Genomic DNA, 20,655 nt, shown 5'->3' with positions numbered 1-20,655 from the left:
GTTTCTAGCTATAAAAAAACAAAAATAAAAAATTACAACTTTGGTTCATACTTAAAGCTTACATGCTACATCTAGGGGCAAGCTATCTCGTACGCGAAGGCATGGATAATATTTTGTATTTTTTAGTAGTTATATGAACTACTTTATTACATTGACGTCGGATCCATGAGAGAGATATATTTGGCATGTCTCATAGTAAGTCTCTGCAATCCTAGACAATAAAGCCAAACTCTAAATTATCTTCTTAAGTAATTTGTAGAAATGCATGAACAAATTGAGTGTCGTGTCCGGCCTTTTGAACATGATTGCGGATGTATTTGCATCACATATCGTAAGGCATTCTAAAATATTATAAAAATTTAAGTAGAAATTTAGTTAATTAAATAATTTTTTTTATAAAAAAATATCGTGAAATTTAAGATCTAATTTAAAAAAACTGCTTATTTTATTCAAAAATTTTAAATTTTCCTACCATTGAAATTGTGTCACAACGAGCATGATAAAATATTGAAAGCATCTAATGTTTTCATATATATATATATATATATATATATATACATACACATGTATAACTAATTGTTATTGAATGATTTATTCTGCCATTTGACTCATTCAAACACCACAATTTTATATAGATTAATTTCGCTTGTCTTTTCTTTCTTTTTCTTTTTTTTTTTTCCCTTGAAAAAGTCATCTATGTTTGTTAGTTATTTAGTCATGAGCACTGAAATGTTGCATGTATCTTAGAGCAAATAATTCAATATTAAAATCCTTGAATTTATGTAAGAATATTGGCGATCTATTCTACTTAGTTTTATTAATTATTTATTCATAATACATTATGAATATATATTTTAAGTCAATATATTCCGATCATAATATAATTAATTAAAAATTTAAGAAATTACACAAATTATCTAACCAGTGGATTAATTATTCTCTACTCTCTTTTATATTAGATAGTTAAATTTAATTTTTATCATATGTGAGTTCTTTATTTATTATTTTTTATCTGTTAAAAAATTAGGACTAACCTTAATGCGGAAGCAATAGGATAAAATACTTATTTTTTTGCCAACAGAGAATAATTATTAATATCTTTTGTTTTTTCTTGAATACTACTAGAGTTTCGGGTACTCTTTACACCCCAAAACTCAAGTCCGTTTATAGTTTAACTTAACGTGAGAGAGAGAATTGTAATATACTTTTTTTAAATGTTATCTGTTTTCTTCAATTAAATGAAAATAAATTTTTTCTCCTTTATATACTCACTAAGAGTCATACCCTTTTAAAAGAAGAGTTTCTATCTTATAGACTTAGGAAGGGTTGTGTCTTTTTACAATGAGTGTTGTGGACGTTTTTAATTTTACACAACATCTCCCACTCGGCCACACAAACTACAATAATCATAATATACTACTACATAAATATATCTCTCACGTTTTATACAGGATATGGGGTATGCGACTAAAAGGCAATAAGTAGTGTTATGTTAAGTCATCGTATAACTAATATAATATTTTTATATTTATAATACCCCAGATCATTAAACATCACTGTTAGCATACATTGTCCCTCTATACTATAATTATATTACTTGGTTATATACAAAATATAAGTGCCAGGGTTTATGTGACGATTTCAGAAAGATTCTTCCTTAGACACTCATAATAATCCATCTCAACTTGACTATTTTCCTAACATGCTCCACTGCATCGTATAAGTCGTGGCCCTTAGAAACATATTAAAGTAGCAACATCAAATCTTGACTTCATATGATAACTCCAAGTCGAAAGGCATCATACAAGGAAGATACAAGAGTTCACAGGTGTCACACAGTGACAAAGTAGGGAATTATTTTGTCACTCCTTATATCGGTTGTCATGTAACATATACAGTATGATATGTATGTCACAACATAGCTCCCACTAAGTTGGGCATGTCACTCTTCTATGTCGTGCGAATTATAAGTGTAGATACTACTCAAATATCTAATTCGAGTCACTTGATCAACATACTCAATGTATGACCTCATACTTGATATTCGACTCTAAGGCTCTAGTATGAAATCGGGTATATTTTATATTCGACTCTATAGAGTCTCATCTTAGACATACTAACGCGACTATAAAATTTTAATATTTTATCATTAATACAACACAGATATAAAGACAGTTCATATTGGACATACTTAACCCCAATATAATTTAGTCTTATCCTACTTACTACTCAAGTGTTAGGAAGATCATCTGTGTGATAAGGTCAATCATAAAGCCTGGTGATATTATTACGTATCTAATCATGCAATTATGTTCATGAATATTTCATAAGAAAATAACAACTTTTGTTTCATAAATGATCAATACACAAAAACATATGTCCATTACATATCAAATCCCACTAAAAAATTAACGCTTACTCAAACATAAACTCTTCACATGACCCTGAAAAACATCTATAGGTATAGGTTTAGTCAAATGATTAGTAACCATTTTACTAATGGATATATACTTAATAACAACTTCTCTTTTTTTGATGGCAACTTGAACAAAGTGATAACCCCTCTTAATATGCTTGGTTTTCCTATGGAATATCGGATCCCCAGCATATTGGATGGCCGGCAGTATTGTTACAGTATATTTCTATAGGTTCATTAACTTTAGGGGTGATGTTGAGATCCTGTAGAAAGCTTCTCAACCAAATTACCTCTTGTACAGCAAGACAACTAGCAATATACTCCACTCCCATTATAGATAAAATAATGCAGTCTTGCTTTTTACTACACCAAGATATAACACATCTACTAATGATAAAAACATATCCTGAGGTCGGCTTAGGCTCATTCCAGTTGTTATCCCAGTCTGCATCTAAATATCCTTTCAATCTTAAGTCCCCTCCTTAATAACAGAGGACTAGGTCATTTATACCACGAAGGTAGCATAAGATTCTCTTAACTGCTTGCTAATGAGCAGGTCCAAGGTTGTTTTGATAACGACTTACCAAACCAACCGCAAAACAAATCTCTGGTTGTGTACACATCATGATATACATCAAATTGCTTATTGCAATAACATAAGGAACGTTGCTCAATTTCTTTTTCTCTTACTCTGTCTTTGGGCACTGACTAAGACTTAAGATTAGACCATTCTCAATATGAGTGTCAACAGATTTGGAGTAATGCATATGAAATCGTTCCAAGACTCTCTTAATATATGCTTCTTGACACAGTCCTAGAAGTTTCTTGGGACGATCTCTCATTATTTCTACACCAAGGATAAACCTAGCTTCACCCATGTCTTTCATTTCAAAAATTGAAGACAACTATGCTTAATAGCATTGATCATGTCCATGTTGTTTTCAGCTAATAGTATGTCATCAACGTATAAGGAGAGAAACATAATCCCTCCCATTGTTTTCTTGACATACACACAACAGTCTTCATCTACTATAGACAAGCTAAACGAAGTAATGGCTTCATGGAATTTGAAATACCATTATCTGGAAGACTGCTTGAGACCATATATGGATATTTTATGACAACAAACCTTGTTTTCTTGACCTTTTAAGACAAACCCAATAGGTTGATCCATCCGTTCCATATTTTATCTAGAAAAGTCACTTGTTTCCAATTGATTTATGTTGAGGCGGGAGATCAACTAGTTCCTAAACCTTATTTCTCATCATTGAGTCCATCTCATCCCTCATGGCATCAATTCACTCTTTACTGTTTGGTGAATTCATAGCTTCCTTAAAGGAGGTAGGTTCCTCAATTTCTAAAATCGTGGATAAGAAAATTTCTCATTCAATTTGAAAATATCGTTGGAAAATTTTTTCACGTTTACTCCTTCGGATTGTAGGGCCTTCATCACCTATCTGACTAGATGATAAATCTCTCTCACTGTCCCTTGGCATAAGATTTGGAGCTTGAAAGCTAAGCACATGTTCCAAGCCCAGATCTCCATTTTCTGATGGATTATCATTTGTAAGTAACTTTCCACCATTTAAAAATAGTAGGATCACTCCCATTATCTTTTTCATTTGGTGGAATGTCACTATCCTTGGTGACTTGATAGGTTCTCAATACCTCCATTTCACCAATAAATAGTTGCATGTTCTCCTATAACTCATACAATTCATAAATCTCTTTTATTCCGTCAATGCTTAAGAACTCATCCTCAAGAAAATCAACATTGCGAGGGTCTATTTCAGTCATGCCACCATTTGGGTGTTCTTTAAACATTACATATCCTTTTGAATGTTCGAGATATCTGATGAACACCATTTTAATTGCTCTTGGACCTAGTTTTCCGTACTTGTGGGTTGGGTTATGTACATAGCCTGACGATCGCTAAGGATGTAAATGATCTAAAATGGATTTCTTGCCGTCCATAACTCATATGGAGTAATGGGTACATAATTACTTAGTGCACAGTTAATGATGTAGGTTGTCGTAAGCAACGCATCTCCCCAACAATTATTAGAGAGGTTGCCATGTGCCATCATCGATCTAACCATGTCTAGTAATGTATGATTCATTCACTCTACAATACCATTTTGTTGTGGAGTATGAGGAATTATAAGTTGCCTACATATACATTTTTTCTCACAATATTCTTTAAACATATCAGAAAGGTATTCACAACCATGATCGGTTCGAAAAGTTTTTACTCTTCGATCTATTTGATTTTCTACTTCCGCTACAAAACGTTTGAACATATCTAATGCTTCATAGCGGTGAGAAATTAGATACACATATCTATATCGTGAATAGTCATATATAAAAGTGAGGAAATATATGAAACCCTAACGTGCTTTGATATTTAAAGGCCGATAAATATAAGAATGGATTAATTCTAAGGGACTTGACACCTTTGAAGCCTTACCAAAAGGCTTCTTACTCATTTTACCAGCTAAACATGACTCACATTTAGGTAACTTAACCTTCGTAAGCCGATCTAAAAGACCTTCTTTAGTTAGTCTACTCATTCAGTCTTGACCAATATGGCTAAGTCTAGCATGTCACTTAACAGATTCAGAATCACAATCAAAGTGAGAAACATAAACACTCATAGAATTATTATATATATTATCTTCCACGTCAAAAACAAAGAAATTATTTCTTAAAGACCCATGACCAAATACATCGCCATATTATATAATGTCTAAAGTAACAGGCTTAAAGTTAAAAGAGAAACTCAATCTCAATAAGGAAACAACTGAAAGTAAATAATATTGCACCCCAAGTGCATAGAGAGTATCATGAAAGAGTAAAGTATTTCCTCCACGTAGCTTGAGCTAGTATGTTCTGATTCCAAGGACATCCTCTTTGTTTTCGTTGCTCAATACAATAATTTGCAAACCCACCGAGACACGATGATAGTCCACGAATCCAGCTCGATCTTGAACTACATGTTTACTTGCTCCCGTGTCTACAATCCAATTAGGAAAATAATTAGCAACTAATACATGGGAGCAAACAAATAAATCAAGAGGCAAAATAGAGATATATACCTTCTTCGGCTCGAAACAATCATGAGTGAAGTGACCTTTATTGCTGCAGTTGTAGCACTTCATACGCGTTACATTTTTTTCTCTATGGCCCTTAGACTTATGTTGTTTGGCCACACCACCTTTAGGTCCATAGGCTTGAAAGGGGCACTAACCTTTCTTAAATTGCTTAGCACAATTATGTTTATTTCCCTTGGGTTTGACCTCATGGGCAACAAGTACCACATTGGAAGGATTAAGCACTTTTTGACGCTCAACTTCCATCTCAATGTGCCTAGCAATTTTAAAGAAAGTGTTAATGTGTTCACTATGAACCATCAGGAATTTAAAATTTTTTCAACATTCTGGTTCATCTGGAAGTGAACGAATCACATTCAGAACCTGCTCCTGATCTTTTATATCACACCCTACAGCCTTAATGTCACAAACTATAGCACTCTTGACATGTAAATATTCAACTATACTGTGCTTTGAATCCATTTTATATTTCATCCACTTTAAATTCAAGGCACGGAGCTTTATAGCAGATATCTGGCTATAAGTGATCTTAAACTTATCCTATGTGTTCTTAGCTGTGGAACAACTATCAAACTCTTTAATAAAATCATTATGCATGCAATACAACATAGCATAGAGCGCAAAATGGTTTGTCTTGAACCATGTTTGGTATGCATCCAGATTCTCATTGTACCAGTCACTATCGATATTTTTTAGCTCAAGTACAATAATGGTCAAGGTTTTCAAAATCTCGTGCTCATTAAGAATATATTGAATCTTTCTATACCATACATCTTAATTTGTCCTATTCAATTTCTCATTGGTAGACAAATTAGTAATCATCTTCTTGAATGTCATTTATACAAGTATATAAAAAAAATAGATATCAAACACGATTTTTCATAATTAAATTATTAAAATTTTATTGTTTATATCACATGCTCGAAAATTTCGTTAGACTCATAATCATCACATATAATGTAAATTAAAAATATTATAATTTAATTATTGTAATAAAAAAAATTAAATGAAACATATCCATATAATCCTTTAATTTTGTCAAACTAATTAATATAAAAAAATATCACATAAATATATGTAGTTATTTTAATTTTAATAAAAAATGTATAACTAACTAATGCATATAAACTAATTAATATACATTAGTACAGTAATAATAAAATACTAACTAATATACTCTACAAATAAATAAAATTATACGCATGAATGGAATACTATTAAAATACATATACCGATAACTAATAAATACATAAATGTTCATCTATATTATATAACTCAATTGGTTAGAGTATTTATTTAAGAAATGAGAGGTTTGTTATCAATCTCAACATTTAATTTTTCATTTTTCTTTCTCCTGAGAGAGAAAAGAAGAAACAAAATAATAATAAAATAGAGGGTTTTGCATAGAGTTGGTTATATATATATATATATATATATATATAAATGTGTATATATATTTGTATCTTCAACCTCTCTCTCTCCCCCCCCTCTTTTTTTCTTCTCTCTCACGCACGCACAGTGCACTTGTTTTTTTTTTTTTCCTTCTTGCACATAGTGCATCGTCTTCCTCCTAATTTTTTTTTTTAATTTTCTATATTATACATATATACGTACGTATATACATATCTTCGATATTTTTCTCTCTTCCAGTTTGTTTTCTTCCTTCATGCATACGCTGCATGCACATATTTTTTTGTGTCACACCCCATACGGTGCATCCTCATCTTCCTTCGTTTTTTTTTTTTAAGCACACACAGTGCACCTCCTCTCTCTGTTTTTTTTTTTTTTTTTTTTTTTTTTAATTTTCACCCATGGCTACAGCTCCAATTTTTGTTCTTTTTAAACGCCTCTGTGGGAACCAAAATACCTAATTTTTATTATTAACAACAACAACCACAGCAAATGCTTGCATATATGCAGCCATCTCAATATTTACATTTAGGAAGAAAATAAGAGGAAGGTAAATGCACCACTAATGTGCTGTTTTTGTTTTCAGATTCTTATAAAACAAAAAATATATATGAAAAAAAAAAACATGTTTTCTGATTTCATCATAAAAAAAACAACAAATTTAATGTAGATTGAAGCGTGATTATTGTGGGAATAGATGTAAGCAATTAGACTTTGATATCGCTGTTAAAAAATTAAAACTAATCTTAATGCGGAAATAATATAATAAAATATTTATTTTTTTTTTACCACAAAGAACAATTGTTGATAGATTTTGTTTTCTCTCGGATAATCTTTACATTTCAAAATTTAAGTCTGTTTATAGTTTAAATTAACTTGAGAGAGAGAATAATGATATTTTTTTTGTTAATGTTATCTGCTTTTTTTAATTAAACATAAACAATTCTTTTTTTCTCTTATGTACTCATCAAGAATCATACCTTTCTACAAGAAGAATTTTTATCTCATAAATTTAGAATGATCGTATCTTTTTATAATAAGTGTTGTGAACGTTTCTAATTTTATACAATAGTATTCAAAAAATAAACAATCATTCTTTGTATTTTTATTTAAAAAATGATAATAATTTTATTTAATTTTGTAAACTAAATAATTGATAATTAGCTTTTAACATTTTATTTTATTTTATTTATTGAACACAATATCTTGATCTTTTGTCGGGATTCTTTATGCAGTCATCTTTAATTAATTCAAGACTATAAAGTGATGTCAGATTTATTCTCTTGTAATCATTTATAAATCTCCAACTTTGGTTCCATTGATCCATAAATTTATCAACCTAAATTTCAAGTTGAGATCATAATGAATAAAATATTACACATAAAAAATATTTTTCTAGTTAATATTATGTGCCCAATGAGCTACTAACTATTAATAAAAAAATTATGACGACAATAATTAAAATGATAATACAAAATAATCCAACAATTCAAAGAAAATATATAATAGAAAAAATCCCTTGCCCTTGTGTTAGATCATTATAAAGCAACTATTTTTATACTCGTGTGTGTGTGTAACATATGCATATATGTATATATATAACGTACCAGGTTATCACGTTTCTTGATGAGTTTAAGAAGAGAATCAGTGGCTTCAGCCCTTTCCTTGTACATGCCAAAGTTGGATATCTCCTCCATTACAGGTTTCTCAACCTTCTGAACTTGGATCTTGTCCGCTAAGTTCGCCTTCCTCAATTCCTCGGACATTGTCTTTATCACCTTAATTAATTTAATTAGATTCAGTTTAATTTAACAAACATATGATTATATAATTAATTACTTTAATTCTTTTGACTTCATACCCTTATTTTATCTTCTATTGCTTTCTTTGACCACCAACTCATTCCCTTCCCACCAGCCTTTTCTTTTTCATTTCTGAATCTTTTTGAAGATTTTTCCGTATCCTCTAACTTCGTTCTTGCTCTTGTATTTCATTGGTTGACAGACAACCTAGATCTGCAATTATATGTATATTATATATAACTATAAAATATATAATATTCTAAGTGTAGTACAAACACATAATATTTTTTACCCAGTTGTTAATTTCAGGGGTTGTTGACCAAACTTCTTGTTGCTTCTGGCTTGATTGTGTGTGTCTTATGAGTGTTTTCTCTGCAGCCAAGCTGTTTCTTCCAATCCCGTGAAGCATCCCAGAACCCAACTCCTGAATTATTCATTTCAGAATCTATTGAAGAAGAAGAAGAATATAATTGAATTTTGATCTCTTCTAATTTGTTTATATTTATGTATGTATGTATAATATTAAAATTTCTCACTTGGTTTGCAGTCAAGTCTTAACAGTTTGGTCATCTATAATCATGGAGATTATCCAGTAGATGTCCCTTCCAGGCCATGAGTCGATTGAAGTTATGACAAGAATATTGTAGATTCCTTAGTTGTGAATTCAAATCATAATAATCTGACTTCAAATCTCAAAATTCCTCATTAATTAATAATTAACCCACACTGCCAAATCATTAGACAAATAAAAAAACAACCCACCATACACACACATACTAACATATAATATTATATGTTGAGAAACACTGGTAAAGAAGATTTTAGAATCTCTCCTGAAGAAGACCGTAAAACTTTGAAATAAAAAATAGTTATGATTCTCTTTAAAAAAAAAAAAAAAAGAAGATAATATTTGGCAAAAAAAAAAATTAAAGCAAAATATATATTGTAAAGAAAATGCATTCAATGAAAGATATATTATAACATGAAAAATGTAAGTTAAGTTAGGTAATAATAAATTTATTTTATGAAAATGAACTGTCTCATACAAACATACAAATAATATAAACAAAAATTGTGTTCCCTTATTCTCTGTCACTAATGGGTCTCAGCAAGTTTTTAAAGAGTAAAAAACTAAAATCTATTGATTTCTCCAATAATTGTAGAAATAAACTTTAACATCTATTTTAACAAATTAAACTAAAATAAATAATAAATTCAGTTAAATAAAGACAACATGCTAGGTAGTGTTGCAACTTTAGTAATATATATATATATATATACGTATATAGGAAATTATCTGTTCAGAAGTTTGTCAAAAGTAAACTAAGTATGATTTTTTGCTATATTTTATATGTGACACCCACCATCATTCTGTGATATTTCTGATCAATTGGAAGAAAATGTTGATTAAGTTGCTCAATCCGCCTTCCGGTTGCCTTGATCATGGAGTCAATGTTCCGATCATGACAAGGCGAAAACTTGACAAAATAGAACTGATGATGTAACACCCAACCTTTTTTTTCTTTTTATTAATTATTATTTATATAATTTTATATTAAATTTAATTTAGTTTAATTTATTTTAATAGAAATAATAATAATAATAATAGGTAAAAATTGTTTAGGGATTTAATTAAAAATAATTTTGAGGAAAATAGATGAAAATTTGGGTTCTGATGGTATTTTTGAAAGAAAAATCGAAAATCGGTGATCAAAATGCAATTTAAAAAAGTTGTGTCACGTCAGATGTCCGATCAGTAGTCCCGGCCAACCAGGACGCGTCAAGTGGCAGAAACGCTAATACGGGAGGTCACGCGGGAGGGAGCCACGTGGGCGATCCGCGTGCGCACGATCGAATGACTGATATCCGTTCCCACGCGCGTGGACGGCCCAGATTATATCACGAACGGACGGTCCAAATTGAATCGCTCACGGACGGTCAATATTGAATCGCGATGAACAGCCCAAATTCATTCCCTATTTAATCGTGATCGGACGATCCAGATTAAAAGCGATGAAGGGCTCATATCAAAAGCGGATGGATATAAATAATCTCATCCGCATCCAAACCCTAACCCTAGCCGCTAGAGCCCCTCGCTGGAGAAGACAGCCCAGCCGCCGAGGAGCCGATCACCGCAACCCGTTGCAGTACCGGAGCAATTTTCGGCCGCCAAACGAGGTAAAAATTCTACCATTTGCTCAGAATTTGATTCTAAACCCACCTATGGCCAAATCAAAGCGAAAGCACCGGCCAATTGACCGGAAAAAGCCACCGAAGCTCAGCAGTCGCCACGGGGTGTCTCAGTTTTTGCCTCCGATGAGGCCCTTCCCGATTCCAATTCGATGTGATTTTTTCACCGTTGTGATCACCGTTTCCTCCTCTATAGGTTGACCGGAGCAAAACACCCAACTGCGACGTGAGCCAAAGGAGTTGTCGCATCGGAAAGCCCCTTCGAAAGTAAGTTTCAATTTTTCGTATTTTTTCGGCCCACTGAGGGCCCTAAATGTGTTTCATCACAGGAACCGATGCAAGTTTGGCTGAATTCGGCCGAAAACAGTCAACCCGAGGCGGATCACGGCGGCGCCGTCGCCGGAGCACGACGGGGCCACCGTGCTAGAATTTTTAAATTGGCTGAGTAGGCCTTGGGTTTGATTTTTAGGTTATTTGGGACATGTGTAGGTACTGGAATTAAGATTGTTAAGGAAAATAGTTCACGTGTAGCGGGGACCCCTATGGATCCCTATGGATACTAGTAGGCTGGTGAAAACGAGAAACGGTGATAATCAGTTATTGTTAATGAATACAGATTATGATATGTTTTATGTCACCGATTATGCATGAAATTGTGATATGTATGATGTTATTATCTCTATCGGTTGTTTTCATAAATTCCATAATGGTAAGAAAAATGGTAAATGATTTTATTTTAAATAAATGTATTGGTTTAAATCTACTGCTCCATTGGTTGTTTTAATTTTCAACCAACCTTTACTTCTGTGACGGTGATTAGTGTGATGTCCTTACTAGGCTAGTGAAACTCATTCTTTATTTAACCATTTCAGATCGGTAAAACCTAGTTCCCGAGCCCAATCCACAAGAAGACGGCGAGCAGATGTTAGATACTTTATAGTTTTCTTTATTTTTCTTATTTATTGTATTTTTTTAGAGAACTTATTCCGTGATATTGTTTAGTACTTTTAAGTTATTGTGTAAGGCATATTAACCTTAATTTTTTATTTCACTTCCGCACTCAGATTATTATATGTATTTTCTTTTGAATTTTCGGGGTCGTTCGTTACAGTTCGTATCAGAGCCGCGTTCCTCGGACTCGTCCCTTACACAATGATACTTAGAGAAACACCAAACCAATGAATCATTACTCAACCATTCCTTGTGAAATGCAGGTACAGAGAGATGAGAAGAGGAAGACCCTCACTAAACCGAACAGCCTGTGATGGTTCGCTTCAGGAAGACATTGACAAGATATTTGAGATGCTGGAGAGACTCATTGCTGCCCAGCAGGGTCGAGAGGAGAGAAGGCCCGCTGCCACAGGTTGAGCCATTACTGCAGCGAGAGGACCCCGAGCCACCCCGGTACAAGCCTGCTCCTCCATAGTACCACCCGGTGTCACCACCGCAGTATAATACAGTGCCCCAGCCATAGTACTGCCCAGCACTGCCATAATATAATCTAGTGCCCCCATTATATCAGCAAGTACCACCACAGGGCCCCCCAGTCTATCCTCAGCCTGGCCCAATCCCTCTTCCACGGAACCCAGCTCCTTCCATGATTGACCAAGGCTACGTAGAGAGGTACAGGAGACTGAACTCATCTACTTTTACAGGAGAATCCTCTTTTGAAGATGCCCAGTACTGGTTGGCAGAGACGGAGAAGGCCTTCAAGACCCTAAGAGTGACTCCCAAGTAGAGGGTCACCCTTGCTACCTACATGCTGGTGGGAAAAGCAGACCGCTGGTGGAAAAAGCAGACCACTGGTGGGAACTCAAGCAGACCACCCTATCTATTCCCGTTACTTAGAAATAGTTCTTAGCAACATTTCATGCAGAGTACCTCTCAGAGCACATCCGACATCTGAAGGAGATGGAGTTTGTCCAGTTGGTCCAGGAGAACATGACGGTGTCAAAATATGCTCGTAAGTTCCTGGAGTTGGGCCGATACTCCCCTGAGACATTGATGGATGAAGGCAGGAAGGTTAGGAGGTTCCAGTGGGGCCTCCACCCAGAGATCAAACAACATTTATTTGCACTGGAGCTCAGGACTTACTCGGTCGTTCTGGCCATGGCACAGTTAGTGGAGGGGAGCCTCCACACCCTCCCTTAGTCAGCAGGGAACCACAGACCCTCAGGTCCACCCTGCAAACCAGCACCTACTGCGCCTGTCCAACAGAACAAAAGGCCCAGACCAGTGATCCAGGCTCCCCATTAGGCTCCAGTGACAGGACGTGGTAAGATCTGTCAGCATTGTGGCAGGGATCATAAGGACCGACCATGATACCGCCTCAACAACACCTGTCACATATGCGGTAGTGCCCAACATTATGTGAGAAAGTGCCCAAGGAACCAGAATCAGAGAAGACCTCCTATCCAGTGCAGGGCCTACAACCTCACCCAGTAGGATACCGAAGCCGACCCGGACGTGGTACAGGATATGTACAGTATCTATAACCATTTTGCTTATGTTTTATTTGACATTGGTGCATCACATTCATTTGTTTCACCTACTTTTGCATCCAAATTTAATGTATTACCTGATAAACTCGATTCAATGTTATTTCTGTCTATTGCTGGGAGTGTAACACTATTGGAAGAAGTTGTCTACAAGGTTTGTGCTCTAGAGATAACAAATAGAAAATTGAGTGTAGACCTAATAGAATTAGACACATGAGATTTTGATGTAATTTTAGGGATGAATTGGCTAGCGGCGTATCACGCCACTATAGATTGCTTTAGTAAGAAAGTTATATTTAATCCTCCTAATGAGGAGCCATTTACAAATTAATAAAATCATTTAGTATTTATTCCTTGATGGCAAGTTTTCTTATTTGTCGAGTACCTTAACCTTGCTATTTTCTCTAATTAGGAAAAACCAAGAAAGAGAATTGTATTCAAGAGATTTCAGTAGTTTGAGACTTTTCAGATGTATTTCCGGATGAACTACCCGGACTGTCAGTGGACAGGAAAGTCGAGTTCACAATAGATCTACAGCCAGGCACCCAGTCTATTTCGGTTGCTTCTTACCGCATGAGCCGCGTTGAGATGGAGGAGCTGAGAAAATAGATCACTGAATTGCAAGACAATGGTTTTATCAGACATAGTGTGTCCCCTTGGGGTGCCGAATCTTTTTTGCCAAGAAGGGAGATAGAATGTTGAGACTATGTATTGATTACAGAGAATTGAACAGGGTCACAATCAAGAACAAGTATCCCCTTTCCAGGATTGATGATCTCTTCGATTAGTTGCAGGGTGCGCAGGTCTTCTCTAAAATAGACCTGCGATCAGGTTACCATCAGGTAAAAATAAGGACAGAAGACATCCCCAAGACGGCTTTTCGAACTAGGTACGGACACTATGAGTTCCTGGTCATGCCGTTTGGGCTAACCAATGCCCCAGTCATCTTCATGGATCTGATGAACAGGATCTTCAAGCAATTCTTAGATCAATTTGTTATCGTGTTCATCGATGACATCCTGGTTTACTCAAAAAGCAGAGAGGAACATGCTCACCATCTAACCTAGGTTTTATAGGTTCTTAGAAGAAAAAAGCTATATGCAAAGTTGAGTACGTGTGGATTCTGACTTGAGCAGACCGCCTTCCTAGGGTACATCATATCAAATGATGGAGTATCAGTGAATCTTGAAAAGGTTAAAGTAATGCTCGGCTGGGAGAAATTGACATCAGTTAAAGAAATCTATAGCTTTCTGGGAATGACAGGCTATTACCGCAGGTTCGTTGAAGGATTTTCTAGTCTAGCGGCTCCCTTAACCTGACTCATAAAGAATAATGCCAAGTTTGAGTGGAATGAGGACTATAAAAGAAGTTTTTTAGAACTAAGGAAGCGGCTGACTACTATACCTGTGCTGGTCTTACCGAGTGGATCGGGGGGATATACAGTTTACAGTAATGCCTCCTACCTAGGCCTGGGTTGTGTTCTAATGTAACATGGGAATGTCATAGCCTATGGGTCGAGACAGTTAAAGAGTCATGAAAAAAATTATCCCACCCATAACTTAGAGCTTGCTGCAATCATACACGCTTTGAAGACTTGGCACAATTATTTATACGGAGAGACCTTTCAGATCTATACCGATCACAAGAGTATGAAATATATATTCACTCATAAGGATCTCACCATGCGTCAGAGAATGTGGATAGAACTTCTTAAGGACTATGATTATGATATCTTGTACCATCCGGGTAAGGGCAACGTGGTAGCCGATGCACTCAGTAGAAAAAGTGCATGTATCTTACCCCATTTGATGGTCTCAGAATGCAGGCAAATTGGGGCTACACAACAGGTTCGACTTCAGGACTTGAGGAGAGTCACATGTTTGAGTCATTTAGTCGTCCAGCCTGAGTTAATCCAGAGATTAAGGAAAATTCAGTTAGTTGATCTCGCCCTAGTAGGCCTCAAGGACAATGCAAAACAAAGAGTTAGCTCAGAATTCTGAGTCTCCACCGATGGGTTACTCCGATTTCAGGACAGAGTGTGTGTTTCATGTGATAGTGAGTTAAAGAGAGACATCATGATAGAGGCTCAAAGCTCAAAGTTTTTCATGCATCCCGGAAGCACCAAAATGTACCAAAGCATGCGATCCCGGTTTTGGTTGAATGGGATGAAAAGGGACATAGATGATTTTGTGTCTAAATGCTTGGTATGTCAGCAAGTCAAGGCAGAGCATCAACGCCCAGGCGGGTTACTTCAGCTTTTATCGATCCCATAGTGGAAGTGGGAACATATCACCATGGACTTCGTGACAGGGTTACCTAAGGCACGCTCAGGACATGATCCCATCTAGGTAATTATTGACCGGCTTACCAAGTCTTCCCACTTCTTAACCATCAGGATGACCAATCCCTTGGACAAGTTGGCAAGAATATATATCCGGGAAATAGTCAGATTGCATTGAGTCCTAGTGACAGTAGTATCCGACAGGGACCCCAGGTTCACTTCTCGATTTTGGAGTAGATTTCAGCAAGCAATGGGAACAAAGCTGTCCCTCAGTACTGCCTTCCACCCTCAGACTGATGGATAATCAGAAAGGACAATCTGTACACTTGAGGATATGCTTCGAGCTTGTGTTCTTGACTCTGTGGGCCATTGGGACGACCATCTGCCCCTGATAGAGTTTGCCTACAACAACAGCTACAAAGCGAACATTGGCATGGCTCCGTATGAGTTGTTATATGGGCGCCCATGCAAATCACCGATTTGTTGGGAAGAAGTGGGCGATAGAAAATTATCCAGCCCGGAGCAGGTAGAGGAGACTACATCCAAGATAGTTAAGATCATGAGGAACATTCAGACCGCTCAGAGCAGGTAGAAGAGCTATGCGGACACCCGGATGAGAGATTTAGCATTTGAGAAAGACGACCGGGTGTTCCTTAAGGTCACTCATTTCAAGAGAATTAGTAGGTTCGGCAGGAGGGCAAAACTAAACTCCCAATTTATTGGACCATTTGAAGTCTTAGACAGGATTAGTACCGCCGCCTACAGACTAGCACTACCTCCAGAGCTTTCCAAGGTCCATAATGTATTTTATGTGTCCATGCTATGCAAGTACAACCCGAACCCCTCTCATGTCTTGGCCAACGAACCTCTCCCACTCCAGGAAGACTTATCCTACGAGGAAGTACCGGTCAGCATTACGGATCGAAAGAGCAGATTACTCCACAACTGGAAAATATCATTTGTAAAAGTTGTATGGCAGAACCACACACCAAAGGCGGCCACATAGGGGCTAGAATCAGACTTTAGACCCCAGTACCTCCAGCTGTTCGATCAAGAGTAAGAGGCAAATTTGAGGAACCAAATTTCTTTTAAGGGGGTGAGAGTTGTAACACCCAACCCTTTTTTTTCTTTTTATTAATTATTATTATATGAATATAATTATTTTTTATGTAATTTTATATTGAATTTAATTTAATTTATTTTATTTTAATGGAAATAATAATAATAATAATAAAAGGGGTAAAAATTATTTAGAGATTTAATTGAAAATAATTTTGGAGAAAAGGGGTGAAAATTTAGATTATGTGGGTATTTTTGAAAGAAAAATCGAAAATCAGATGTCAAAACGTAATTTAGAAAAGTTGTACCACGTCAGCTGCCTGGTCAGCAGCCTCGGCCAACCAGGACGCACCAGGTGGCAGAAACACTAATACAGGAGGCCATACGGGAGGGAACCACGTGGGTGATCTGCGTGCGCACGATCGAAAGGCTGAGATCCGTTCCCGCGTGCATGGACGGCCCAGATTGCATCGCGCACGGACAGCCCAAATTGAATCGCCCACGAACGGCCCAGATTGAATCGTGATGAACGGTCCAGATTCATTCCCTATTTAATCGCGATCGGACGGTCCAAATTAAAAGCGATGAACAGCTTAGATCAAAAGCGGATGGGTATAAATGATCTCATCCGCACCCAAACCCTAACCCTAGCCGCCAGAGCCCATCGCCGGAGAAGACAATCCAGCCGCCGGGGAGCCGAACGCCACCACTCGCCGCCGTACCGGAGCAATTTCTGACCGCCAAACAAGGTAAAAATTCTACTCTTTGCTCAGAATTTGATTCTAAATCCACCTATGGCCAAATCGGAGCAAAAGTACTGGCCAATTAACCGAAAAATACCATTGAAGCTCAGCGGTGCCGCCGCGAGGTGTCTCGATTTTTGCCTCCAATGAGGCCCTTCTCGATTTCCGTTCGATGTGATTTTTCCACTGTTATGATCACCGTTTCCTCCTCTATAGGTTGACCGGAGTAAAACACCCAATTGCGATGTCAGCTGGAAGAGCCGCCGCACCAAAGAGCCCCTATGCCGATAAGTTTCAATTTTTCGTATTTTTTTGGCCCACCAGGGGCCCTAAGTGTGTTTTCTCACAGGAACCGATACAAGTTTGGCTGAATTCAGTCGAAAACAGCCAACTCGAGGTGGATCGCGGCGACGCCGTTGCCGGAGCACGACGGAGTCGCCATGCCAGAATTTCAAAATTGGCCGAGTTGGCCCTGGGTCTGATTTTTGGGTTATTTGGGACATGTGTAGGTACTGTAAGTGCGTTTCAGTTTCTGAGAAAAATTTCAGGGAACCTAGGGACCGCCCATAGGCGTAGTGAAAATTTAGTTTTCGGCATCAAATCAAGTAAGGACTGCTCACCCTATTTCTTATCATGGAATTAAAGTTTGAATAAATGATAATACTGTATTTTGTACAAATTAAATAAATATGCATAATTAATTACGATTGCTAATGGAGCCCGAACCGGACATTATTCTCTGTCGATTCCTGTTTGATTTATTTTGCAGTTTAAATGCATTATGGTATTTAGTTTATCTATTCTATGATTTTAAATGCATGTATCACTGCTTACTTCACTACTATTTGATTTTGGGAATCTAAGATATGCTTGCTTTGTTGAATGCACGTTACTTGTTTATGTATTTATGTTTGAGTTGGTAACGGGGACTAAGGACAAATAGGAATGAGATGTGATTTAATAAATGGATAAGATGATAGTCTCACTAGATATTTGGCGCTCATACCGGATGGGGTATGGGGACGGCTCGCTTCACTCTCATACCGGACGGAGTATTGAGATTTATTATTTTGGCACTCATACCGAACAGGGTATTAGGACGACCTTGGAATTAAGATTGTTAAGGGGAATGGTTCACGTATAGCGGAGACCCCTATGGATCCCCATGGATACTAGTAGGCTGGTGAAAATGAGAAACGGTGATTATCAGTTATTGTTAATGAATACGGATTTATGATATGTTTTATGTTACTGATTATGCATGAAATTGTGATCTGTATGATGTTATTATCTCTATCGGTTGTTTTCATAAATTCCACAATGATAAAAAAAAGGGTAAATGGTTTTATTTTAAATAAATGTATTGATTTAAATCTACTACTCCATTGATTGTTTTAATTTTCTACCAACTTTTGCTTCAGTGACGGTGATTAGTGTGATATCCTTACTGGGATAGTGTAGCTCATTCCTTATTTAACTATTTCATATCAGGAGGACCTGGTTCCCGATCCCGATCCACAAGAAAACGGCGAGTAGATGCTAGATACTTTATAGTTTCCTTTATTTTTCTTATTTATTGTATTTTTTTTAGAGAACTTATTCCGTGATATTGTTTAGTACTTTTAAGTTATTGTGTAAGGGATATTAACTTTAATCTTTTATTTCGCTTCCGCACTCAAATTATTATATGTATTTACTTTTGAATTTCCGGAGTCGTTACAGATGAACTCTCTTGCCAACATTTTCTTTTGATTCATTTTCTGATCCCAGATTGAGGTTTTCCATTGCACTAATGTCGTCCATGGTGCACGGACATATTCTTAATTAACAAAAATGAAATTATTACAGATAATAAAATGATTAAACATCTTCATGATGACTAAAGCAAGATAAGAGTTGGATTAGAAATAATTAATGTAATTTTAGCAACAAAAAAAAAAACATAGTAACATAATGTGATTATGGATGTTAATAAACAAATGTCTTGGAATCGAGTCAATGAATAAGATTTTCTCAAATCAAAATTAATGAAATGGAAAATGGGCATGATAAATTATAGAGAAAAGAAATAGAAAATTAATAATCAATTAAATTAATTACCTTAATCAAACCCTTTTCTTTGAGTTCCGATTTGGATTATCTGATCTCATGATCTCTAAGAACATGGAGATTCATTGATCGATTAGCACTTGTACCCCACGTCAAGAAATAAAGTCAAACATTTTTAAAAAAAAAATCAACCATGATTTTCTTAATCAATCACTTTTCTATTACTTCTTCTTTATTTTTTTTATATTAAAATTACTTAATTGATAAAATAAATTTAAGATATAAATCATTTTTTTATCCTTTCAGATATTTCTCTTAAAATGTAAAGAAAGTAGAGTTTTTAGTTTTTTTATAAAAATACTATTTATAATAAATTTAATTGAATTTAACAGTATAACTTTAAAAAAGTACTTTTACATTGAATAATTCTCTAAGAACAAAAATTAGTTTCCTTTGAAGAATGCATTATTAGCATATGCTCCGGAGCATCATGACTTCGGCTCTACATTTTTAGTAAAATACTATAAGATGATTATTCTATATGACAAATAAAATTTGAGAAAATTCTCTAAAGTGTTCAAATAAGAGAGCTTGTGTTTCACCCACAAGACTCTTACCATTTGTTGGTAGGATTCATGTTTGTTAAAATTGAGTTTCAATTTGTTGAGAAAGCAATTATCTTATCACTTCAGTACTTTTCTTCAGGAACGGTATAGTTAATGTTAGAGTTTCTAAAATTAAAATTAAAATGCTCATTTGTTCTCAGCTCCACTTTATACGGAAAGAAAAATTCTCATTATCCCTATTTGATTCAACTAAACTATCCATGCTGGCTCTAGTACACTCATCTAAAAAAATGCAGTTTTACAAATATTGCATTAGCGATAAATTTTGCAGAAGTACAATATTTACATGACCTTCCACCACCACAAATCTACATACGTGCGCACGAACGCACAAAAGAAAACCTATTTTTCACCTTTATGTCTTCAAATTCTTGAGGTAAATCTTCATGAACGACTAAAAGTTATTTGGTGCATTTCACTCCTAATTCATCCAGTTAAATGGAAGGGCGAGAATTAATAATGAAAAAAGTG

This window comes from Carica papaya, chromosome 6 (assembly GCF_054855325.1).
Source record: "Carica papaya isolate Zhongbai chromosome 6, ASM5485532v1, whole genome shotgun sequence".
In the NCBI taxonomy this organism is placed as follows: Eukaryota; Viridiplantae; Streptophyta; class Magnoliopsida; order Brassicales; family Caricaceae; genus Carica; species Carica papaya.
Note: the sequence above shows the minus strand (reverse complement) of the source record.